Genomic DNA, 10,892 nt, shown 5'->3' on the forward strand with positions numbered 1-10,892 from the left:
AAGTTTTCACAAAAATAACAAAATGAAAGGGTTATAGAGGATCCGAAGCTGGATTTTCCATAACAAGAGTAAAATTGGCTCCGATTGCAAAACCACCAAATTTAAACAATAGCCATTTCACAGAGACTGAAATTGAGGATGTTACAAAGGTGGTCGGACCACCTGGGCCAGCCACTGAATAGAACCGGTCCAATTCAAACAAGTTCAAAATGCCGCGGGAAGAGAAGGAGAGACGTAGCACTCGGAGGCAGCTCCGGCGAGGCTCCGACCAGTAGGACGTCGAAGGAACGGAGACGGACGTCGGAGGGGGTGGTGGCGCTGGTGGTGTCGCCGGCAAGGACCTGCCGGTGAGAGGTGAACCGGCGGTTCTTTGAGAAAATCGCATGAGTGGTCTTTAGAGGAGAGAAAAGAGAGAGAGAACATGAAGGAGAGAGTGGGAAAAAGAGAGAGAAGAGAGAGAATTTTTTTTGTAAAATTGGCCCCCATTCTCAAATTTTGAAGGGAAAATGAGCTATACACTCCCCTCAAGATTCAATTTCGATCGTCGGTTTAATCTAACGGTCGAGATTGTGCTTATCCTTTACTTGGAGGTTAAGCAAAGACCTCACTTAACATGTGCTAATTTGAATTGCTATGATTTAATCTCATCAACGGTTTTGATTAATTTTGAAATTAAGAACCTAATTAGGGGTATTTTTGTAATTTCACAAAACCCGAGGACTTTTTTGCAAAATCTAAAAATTGGAGGGTATGGGGGAATTACTCAAAGGATGAGTCGCCGGTCGCCGGCGACCGGGAACCGGCCGGAGGAGGGCCGGCCGGTGACCGGTCGGACCAGTTTTGACCGATTCAATCGGTTCGGTTTTCTCCTTGGGTGGTTGAGTCTCAATTGTTCCAAATTTATGCAATTTAGTCTTTGAGGGCTAAATTGAAAGGACAGATTCGTCAATTTTGAGGAAAAAAATAGTCTAATTTGAAGAGAAACAGTCCGATTTTGATCCAATTAGGCCAATTAAACCAAACCTACAACTTTTATGGATTTAATTACCTAATTGGTCATGAAAAATATTGGACCCATGCCATAGGTGCGCCAAATTGGATTTTTCCTAAGCTAAATTAGACAATTTCATGCAATTTCTCGCCGAAATTTGCAAATTAATTGAAATCAAGTTCAATTAGACTTGCGAAATGCTTATTGAACCAATTGCCCATGCTTATAGTTACCTATTGCATTCAAATCAACATTGAATGGATGTGTGACCTTTATGTCAAAATTAAATTGAAGGCCAATGTTGAAATTGAACCTCAATTCATCAAATTAAACCTTAGTTCCGAATGGGTCGACTTGAATTTCATCAATTGGACATCATTAACCCCTAATCCCCAAATTCAAGTGAGCTAAATATGTAAAAGTGGAGAGTTCTCAAGTGAATTTCACAAAATTGACCCCGGATTCGTGTTTATCTCACAAAAACGAATCAAAGGAAACCAGCCATTCGCGAATCGTGACGAATTGATTCAAACCCTAATTAGGGCTAAAATTGGGGGTTTTCATTTCAAAGTGTCGATTCACAAAATTGGTCGCACGAGTAATCTTATGATGATCTCTGGATCAAATGTCGTAAAATGAACTAAGCTAAAATATGAACAAGATGAAAGTAATTTTGTTTTTGGCCGATTCCGAACCTATTTCCGCAAATTAGGAAAAAGTAGGTTCTTAATCAATTTTTGTAAATTTTCAAAGGCCAAAGTCAAATTGAATATAAAATAAGATGATTTTGGGATTTTTGTATTTTCCAATTTTTTGGTCAAAGGTTTGATCAAAAGTCAAACAATAGTTGAATTTTCACTAGGAATTTGATTTTATGACCAAATCTTTGAATTTTTATGAAATTTCCACTTCTAAAGTGAAATTAAACTTGAAATGAATCTTTTTATGTGAAAAGCCCCAATTTGATCCGGGGTTGACTTTAACTATTTGACTTTTCGGGTTTTTACCTGAAATGAACAGTAAACCGTCTACCGAAGCTAAGCCAAGAGACAGAATTAAAAAACGATAATTTTTGTTCAAGAAATGGATTCCGTTGCGATCGAAAATCCTAATCTTGAGTTTTCTGTTTTTTAATGACGCGTCGGCTAAAAATTAGGTTTCAATAAATACCGAATTTAATTACTCCAGCTTGTTGCGAAAATGGATGGTATTCGTGAATAAGAATAACCCAATCTCATATTGATCTTCGGACACTCTGCAATAGCTTACTATCTCATATTATTCTTTCGAAGTAGCGATTACAAACATCCATAGCTCCAGTGACCTAGATGTTTTATTTTGGTCGGATAGAAGTTCTATTTATCATCAATAAGTCTTAAGACAAAACGCCCAAAGAAGGGACTCAAAACAAAACAGGTCCCAAAGGGGTTGGGGGGGCTAGGACAACCAAGAAGAAGGAAGAGTATTCAATCTTCGGGCCTTAGCTATCCAATCAGCTACTTTGATTTGTGACTTCCACAATGGGCCAAGGTGATGTTGTTAAAATAGGCTAACTGGGCTTGAGCATCCAAGATGAGCGCCTCCACCTCCAACGGCACGTGAGTTTTTTCCTGCACGGCTTCAAAGAGATTCAAGCTGTTGGTCTCCAAGTACAGTACTTCGTTTCTTCTCGAACTGAAGTGCTTCAACGCCTCCACCGGAGCGAGGGTTTCCACCTGGATGGGCGAGGAAGCTGGGATTTTTTTAGCAAATCCGTCTATCAAAACTCCTGAGGCATCTCGGAGGACTCCTGCGACCGCTCCCTCTGGACTACCAGCTACGAAGGAACCGTCGACGTTTATCTTAAAGGACTGATTCTTCGGCGGACACCAATTCAAGGGTAAGTGAGCTTGATTCGAATCAAGTGTTGAACTTTTAGTGTGCCGCTTACAATAATTGCTGATCATCGATTCCGCTGAAGCAATTAGTGTTTCAGGGTTGGGGGGTTTTCGACGGAATACAAGATCGTTCCTTGCTTTCCAGATGTACCGGAGAAGGGCTGCGATTTTCTCTAAGGGAAGGGAGTTACCTGGCTTTTGTTGGTGATTTCGTAGCCATTCGTCCATTCGCGTGATGTTCTGACCCGAGAGCTGTATATTTAATGCAGGGTCATTCCAAACCGAGCCGGTCCAAGGGCAGAGCAAAAACAGATGTTCCACCGTTTCGATTTTGTGATTACAAAACGGACAAACTGGCACAGGTTCCAGAGAAAAATTCTGACTTTAGGGGGGGCTTCAGGTGCCAGATTTGGTACCACAGTTTGCGAGATGGCTGATATGATGATAAGGCTTACATTGTGTTCCATTTGCTTTCCTCCTCTTGAAGCACATTATAAGCACTTTTGACAGAGTAGACTGCTGACTTAGTTCCCATCCACACTAATTTGTCTTTTGCGAGGCGAGGTCTCAGAGGCACTGCTAGGATTTCGTTTACTACTTGTTCATCAAATAGTCGTCTGAGAGCATGCTCATCCCTCCTTTCTTCCTCATGTAGTATCAGGTCAGAAACTTTATCAGGATCGCTAAAGTTAGCTGGCCCTCCTATTATTCCACGCTTGAGCCATCTGTCTTCACGTATACTAATTTCCTCCCCTAGTCCCACTGACCACATGACCGACTTCGAGATTGTTTCTCTACCCATTAAGATACTTTGCCAACCCCAAGAGGGCGAGGCCCTTTTCCAGCTCACCAAAATGATCTACTAGGGAAATACAACCTTTTTAGAATTTGACCCCAAAGAGATGTCTGACTCTGTGCTGGTCGCCAAGCTTGTTTGCCAAGCATTGCTCTATTATAGGCTAACAGATCTCTGAACCCCATACTCCCTTTATCCTTTCTAGTTTTGAGTACTTCCCACCTCTTCCAGTGAAGACCAGACCTTGATTCACAGTTTTTCCACCAAAATGCAGCTACCCTCTTTTCTATGGATTAGCATATTGAAACAGGGATTTTGAAGATGGACAATGCATATTGAGGAAGAATTTGGACAACGGTTTTAATCAAAATTTCCTTCCCTGCCTTCGATATCAAGTTCTCCTGCCATCCCTCTAATTTCATATTAACTCTTGCTAACAACCAAGCAAAAATTTGTTTTTTGGACTTCCCCCAATCAGAAGGGATCCCTAAATATTTCCCAGTTTTGTCAATAACGGGAACTCTCAATGCATTAGCCATATTTCTTTTCAAGTTCGGTGGACAGTTTAAACTAAAGAACATGCCAGACTTGTTCAGGTTTATAGCTTGCCCTGAGGCATAGCAATATTGGTTCAGTATCAACGCAAGGTTTTGGCATTCTTGCACCTTCCCATCTAAGAGGAATATTGAGTCATCAGCGAATAGTAGATGGGAAACGGTTGGATAGTACCTGTTCAGCTTGATTCCAGTTATCGTCCCGTCATTCACTGCTTTCTTCATCAAGGCCGAGAGAGTATTAGCCACTAAGATTAATAAATATGGAGAGATAGGATCACCTTGACGAATCCCTCTTGATGGTTGGAAATAAGGTAGTGGCTCACCATTTAATTTGACACTTAAAGATGGCGAGGTGACCCATTTCATAACTCTATCCACCCGTAATGTACAGAATCCCATATTTGATAGGCATGTCTCCAAAAAGTCCCACTCCACTCTATCATATGTTTTTTTTTGTTTTAAAACAGCCTGAAACTTTACCTTTCTTTTCTGCACTCTCAATTGATGAAGCACCTCTTGTACTACAAGAATATTATCTTGAATCTGCCTACCGCCTACAAATGCACTTTGTTCCCCTGCTATTAGGTTTGGGAGCCAAGGTTTCAATCTATTGGCCAAGGCCTTTGAGATGATTTTGTAGGCGAAGTTACACAGGCTGATTGGTCTGAATTGATCAAGTCTTTCTGGGTTTTTAACTTTTGGGACTAACATAATATGGGTTCTATTTAACTCTAGATTGAGGTACCCAGAATTAAAGGACCTCACTTCCTCAAAGACTCCCATCTTGATTTCCTCCCAGTTGTGGTGATAGAATTGACCACTCAAACCGTCCGGGCCCGGTGCCTTCAATGATCCCATTTGGAATACAGCATGCTGGACTTCAATTAATGTAATCTCCGATGATAAAGCTTGGTTCATCTCATTTGTCACCAGATTAGGACACTGTTGTAGTACAAGATCAAAGTCACGATGTCCTTCTGAATGGTATAGATTTCGAAAGAACTCCACTGTCATGTCTTTCAGTTTTTTTGGGTCTCGGGTCCAAGTGTCGTCTGCACTTTTCAGCATGGAGATTCTGTTTCGCGGCCTTCTTTGAATGGTTGTAGCGTGGAAATACTTTCTGTTTTTGTCCTCCCATCTCAACCAGTTAATCCTCGACCTCAAGCCCCAATACATCTCCTCTTCTCCACAGGTTCTCTATTTGTTCAGTGAGTTCCTGCTGTTTCTTTCTGTCTGCGGTCAAACTCTGGTTGTTGATGACTCCTTGTAGGTCATCTCTCAGGACATTTATCACCTTTTGGCTATTGGGGAAATTTTTTCTGCTCCATTTAGCTAATTCTAATGCAACAGTTTTTAATTTCTGCGCTAAGTTCACACCAATCAGGTCTGGTGAGTTCCAAGTATTCTTAATGATGCTTCCATACTCCTCATTTTCCATCCAAATTGCCTCAAACTTGAAAGCTTTCTTTCTCTTCACTGTTTCAGCTGATTAAGAAAGTAAAATGGGGCTATGATCCAAGCCTATCGCGGGCAAGGCAAATGCTTCAGCTTTAGGGAATAATACTCTCCATTCAAAGTTGCATGCTGCTCTATCTAGTCTCTTTTTTCACAAACTCCTTCCCTTCACGATTATTCGCCCGGGTAAACGCACGTCCCTGGCTTTCCATATCCATCAATCTGCAAGCATTTAGAAAGTCCCTAAAAGCAGTTAATCTATATAGCTCAGAGTCCCTTTTCCCCACCTTTTCCCAATGATATAACGTTTCATTAAAGTCCCCTATACACACCCAAGGTAGGGTGTTCAGGGCGTAAATTTGCTGCAGCTGCTCCCATGTCTGTTTTCTCTCCTGGAATGTTGCTGGGGCATGAACAAATGTTGCCCTGAATAGTTTCCTCTGTTCTATGTCTTCGTAACTTACATCAATGAAGTCTTTTGTGGCCAAGTTCACTGACACAGAGGCTTCATCCGTCCACAATAATGCAACTCCCCCCCCCTCCCTCTCTCTCTCTCCTCCCCCACCCCAAATCCCTATTGGGTTCACTACAAATTGATGCTGGAACTCTAGCATCCTACGAATGCGCTGGACTACTGACTCTTGATTCTTTGTCTCCATTAAGAACACCAAGTTGGGCCGTTCTTGAGCCACAATGACCCGTAAGGCTTGAACTGTCAAAGGTGTACCCAACCCTTGACAGTTCCAACACAAAAGCTTCATATGTAACCCTATGGCTTATTAAGGTTACTCACCAAAGCCTATTTTGTTGTTTCCCCTGTTGGTTTCGCTGACTTTTTGCTTCCTTTGATTTTCCTGCAGAGAAATTCCAGCATGCTGTGATGAAGGGAGCTCTAACAGGAGAGGAGAGGCTGATTCAGTGTCCACGCCTTCCCGTAACACCATCGCAAATTGCTGTCCATTGTGTTGTTGAATGGGTTAATGGGGATTGTGGATTTGTCGGGAGTAAACAGAGATTTGAGAAGATTTGAATGGATGGGGATTGGGGATGAAATAGTGAAGGAATAAAGGGGATTTAGGGTTTCGGTATGGAAATAAGATAGGGATTTGGGGATTTAGGGTTTAAGGATGGGTAGGGTTTTGGTGGAGCTATCGCCACCATGGGGATAGAGGAGAGCTCTCACAAAGGAGAGAGAACAGCTCTCACGAAGGAGAGAGAGGCTTTTAATCGCCATTATAGATAAAGATCATACCAATTTAGTAGATTTGTCTCTACTACTGTCGGTCATAGGGGCAATCATACTTAGGGTCTCCTTTATTAGTCGGAACAAAAGAATTGGAGTAGATCAAAAGGAATTGGAATGAAAATTGGGTCATCGAAGTGGCATAAATAATTTGATGGTCACACCTTGCAATTGGAGGTAAGGTTCTTATAATTTGAAATATTATTAAAATTTACCTTAACAAAGAACAAGTTAATAGAAATTTATCCTAAAAGTTGCCAAAGAATGGAAAGTAAAAAGCGAATGAGGGCAATATAATGTCCTATTTTCGACATAATTGTTTTCTCAGCATAAATATTATTTAATTAATGGAATTCTCTTTTTTGTTTAGTCATACCTATCATCGATTCTCACCTCTCTACAGAGTGAGGAAAACGTGTCCTTGAAGCCATTCTACTCCTCTCATTCCAGTAAACAGGCCTAAGGGTTTTAACTTTTATTCAATGTGCAGTCGAGTATCTTGACTATTTTATTCAATTAAGTACCCCAAATTTTCAAATTTGACGATAGGTGAGACTTTTGTGCCATGCCAAATGTTTTTGTTAACGTGGAGTGTCTAACTAAGAGAAAATGATAATGCGGACAGCTGCATCATTAATAGTTTCGAACTGAACATATAAAATTTTCTCTTCTTTTTTCTTTTTCTTTCTGTTTTTCCTCCTCCTTATCCTTCTCCTCCTCCACCGCCATGCGTCTAACAGCTCTGCCGTGCGTTCGATAGCTCTGTAGCTCCACAGCTATAACTGCCGAACTTAAACACCAGAGTCCAAAACCACCACCACCCCTACTCAGCCATCGCCATATCTGGCCATTATTTGATGGTTATTTGTATTAGTTTCTTTGATATGTTTCATATAAGGAAACAAAATAAAGTTCTCGCAAAAAAATTAATCTAAACTTGATATATTTTATCTAATTCAAAATATTTTACAATGTAGTCGATGTCGAAGAATAAAAGTGATTTACTAAAAACAAAAAAAAAAAGGAAGTGATCTATTGAGGAAATTATAAAAAAAAAAGTCATAAACCTATTGTACTTATGCAAATTCAGTCTTAAACATTTCAATAATGCTAATTGATTCCTAAACATTTTCATATTTTTCCAATTGAGTCCATTGTTTAATTTTCTGCTAAAAATCACTGACATGGATGCCGACCATCTTACCCGGCACAGCCGGCGCTGACATAGACATTTTTTTGATAATTTTTTGAATTTTTTATAATTCCTTTTTGGTTTTTTTTTGCTTTTTTCTTTACCTTTTTTTTATTAAGGGCTGGCAAGGGTCACCGGCTCTGAGTGAGGGCCGCAACGCTATGGGTGGTCACTAGGCGAGAGCTTGTGGGCCCTCGCTTTGGTCGGCAAGCGCGAACAAATTTGGTGAGGGCCACGAGGCCCTCACTGGGGTTGGTGAGGGACACGAGGCCCTCACTGGGCTGGTGAGGGACTGCGCATGGGCCCTGCGGCCCTCACTCGATCTGGGAGAGGTTGCGATACTCAGATCGGCGAGGGCGTTGTAGCCCTCGGCCATGGCCGGCGAGGGTCAGCCAGCAACTTTTGCCAACCCTAAAAAAAAAGAAAGATAAAAGATAAAAGAAAAGAAATAGAAAATACTATTAAAATATTATTAACAAATGTATACGTTAGTGCCGGTCGTGTTACGTAAGACAGTTAGCGTTCACGTCACCTGTTTTCGATCAAAATTAAGCGGATTGACTCAATTGATAAAATGTGAAAATATTTAGAACTCAATTTGCACAATTGAGAATGTTTAGAACCCAATTAGTATAAATATAATAGGTATAAGACTTTTTTGCTAATTTTCCCGTGATTTGCTTGGTGAAATTAAATACAAATTAAATATATTTTAGGAAAGAAATTTGTGAAGGAATGACCGCATGGATGAGAGAGAGAGAGAGAGAGAGAGAGAAACCATTGTAACTCTTGGGGAGTGGGCATAAAAGTCGGCGGCAACGTCGGTGGTGTGGGTGAGACAGCGGAAGGAGGAGGACAGAAAGAAAGGAAAAATTAAAGAAGAAAAAGGAAAAATTATTTTGCGTGGTTACATGGCATACAATTCTTATTTTGAGCTAAAGTAAGGAAGTTGAAAAAGTTTTTTTTATGGGGTGCGCTTTTTTCATTTCTACTTTAGCTAAAACACTCCCAAACAAAATATTATGACCATTTTATCCATTATGGATTCTACCTTTCAGCATCATTTGCATTCTCTTAGTGTCCTTTTTTCTTAAAATCTTCTTTTGCGGGTCCCACTTTCCTTCATCTTCGCCATTCTCTCTATCTTCCTTTGTTTACTTTCTTTTCTTTGATGTTTGAGATTGTTTTTGTGTCATTTTTCATGATGGGTGCTCGATAAATTGATTAAATTCAAACTGTTGGTTAATGTTGAGAAATGTGGTAATTTTCCTTATGATGGGTTTAGGTCAATGAAGTCTGAAGGTGTTTTTTCTTCTTTTTTTTCTTTCATCTCTTTTTCTTATGCCTAGGAAGAGTAGGTATTGATTCATTCCTTATTTATTGTTGAATCTAATTAAAGTTTATGCTTTTGGGGATGATCTTTAATGAGGCCTTTTGGCATTGCTGAGTTTCTCTCATTCTGAGGATTCCATTAGTTGAAGTTTTTGAAATTTAATGGGGAAGAGTGGAAAGAGAAAAGCGGGTCTTTTTTTATCCTAAAGAGTTTTGCATTCACTATGTGAAAAAATGATTATCATCCCATTAACTTCTAAAGATTGAATTTAGTTATTTCTTTGACCCTCTTCAAATAGAGCATGCATTTAATTTTTTGAGTAAATTTTGAGTATTCTTTTCATTGAAAATTTCTTGAAATTGGTTTCCATTGGCCTCTTTCTTTTCTACAATCTGTTTGGCGGAATGATTTCAAGATGCACATATTGGTCTGGTAATAGTTTGGACTCAGAAAGGATGAAGGGTTTTTATCCAATAAATTTTAGTTTGAAAGGATGAAGGGTTTTTATCCAATAAATTTTAGTTTTCTTATTATTTCAATAGGTTTATTGAAACTTTTTACTATTTTGTTTGCGGTTCTTGATAAAGTGGAAAACAAATAGGCACGCCAAACACATTTTTGCATATTAGCTAGTAAAGTCTATTAGTGGCGGTGCAAAGTTTGGTTGAATCCCTTCTCTATATTGCATTGGGTTGGTTTTGAATAGAGAATAGCTTCCATATGTTGCACAACCACCAATTAAACCAAGAAAATATCATTCGACTGAGTTTTATGCTTTTACAGAAGTGATTATGGTGGCATTTTCTCTACAAGAGAGAGAAAGAGAGAAAGATGCTGAAAGGTGGGATGAAGAGAGGAAAGTGGGACCCGCAAAAAAAAAAAATCAAAAAATGACACCGAGGGTTAGGTTAAGATGGTGTAGGGTGGGACCACACAATGGGTGAAATAGTCCAAACACTTTGCTGGGAAGTGTTTTAACTAAACTATGAGTGGAAAAAGCACGGCCTTTTTAATTAAACAATAATTTCGAAGAAAGATGGTACCTTCCCTTGCTTGCTCCATATGTAAGCAATTATGGTGAGACTATCGAACATTTATTCTTGCAATAGAGGGACTGCTTCCCGCATCTTCAAATTCAAAAGGAAGGTCCAAGTCGTCTATCAAAGTGGTTCATACATCCTATTACCTGGGATGTACCATTGCAGTGATGTTCTGGCAATTACGGCTGTCTTGCTACACAGATTTTTCGAGGTAAAATGCCAGATCACCTATATATAAGAAATTGCCGGTCTTAATTTGGGTGATTTACTAGCTGTTCACGGATTAAGTTACTCATGCTTTATTAATTTTGTTGGAGTGAGTTACTAACATTTACTAATACAATCTATTTGTGGATGACTTGTGTAGTAGTACCGGCTAGGATGGGTTTCAATAAGCTTAGGTCTTCC

General features: G+C 39.8%; 1 long non-coding RNA gene across 4 annotated transcripts; it reads left to right on the forward strand.

Annotated features, from left to right (window-relative positions):
- The first annotated feature begins 2,510 nt into the window (after positions 1-2,510).
- On the forward strand, positions 2,511-4,668 carry LOC130138264 (uncharacterized). Of its 4 annotated transcripts, XR_008816665.1 has the most exons (3): positions 2,524-2,870; positions 2,967-3,230; positions 3,975-4,668. It is a non-coding gene; the product is annotated as an uncharacterized LOC130138264 (long non-coding RNA). The 4 variants fall into 4 exon arrangements; XR_008816666.1 differs by lacking the exon at positions 3,975-4,668 and having other exon boundaries at positions 2,511-2,870; positions 2,952-3,408; XR_008816664.1 differs by lacking the exon at positions 3,975-4,668 and having other exon boundaries at positions 2,511-2,870; positions 2,959-3,408.
- Positions 4,669-10,892: the final 6,224 nt, after the last annotated feature.

Source organism: Syzygium oleosum, unplaced genomic scaffold, assembly GCF_021117445.2.
Source record: "Syzygium oleosum isolate NSW1041296 unplaced genomic scaffold, Sole_v2.1 Sole_v2.01, whole genome shotgun sequence".
Lineage (NCBI taxonomy): Eukaryota > Viridiplantae > Streptophyta > Magnoliopsida > Myrtales > Myrtaceae > Syzygium > Syzygium oleosum.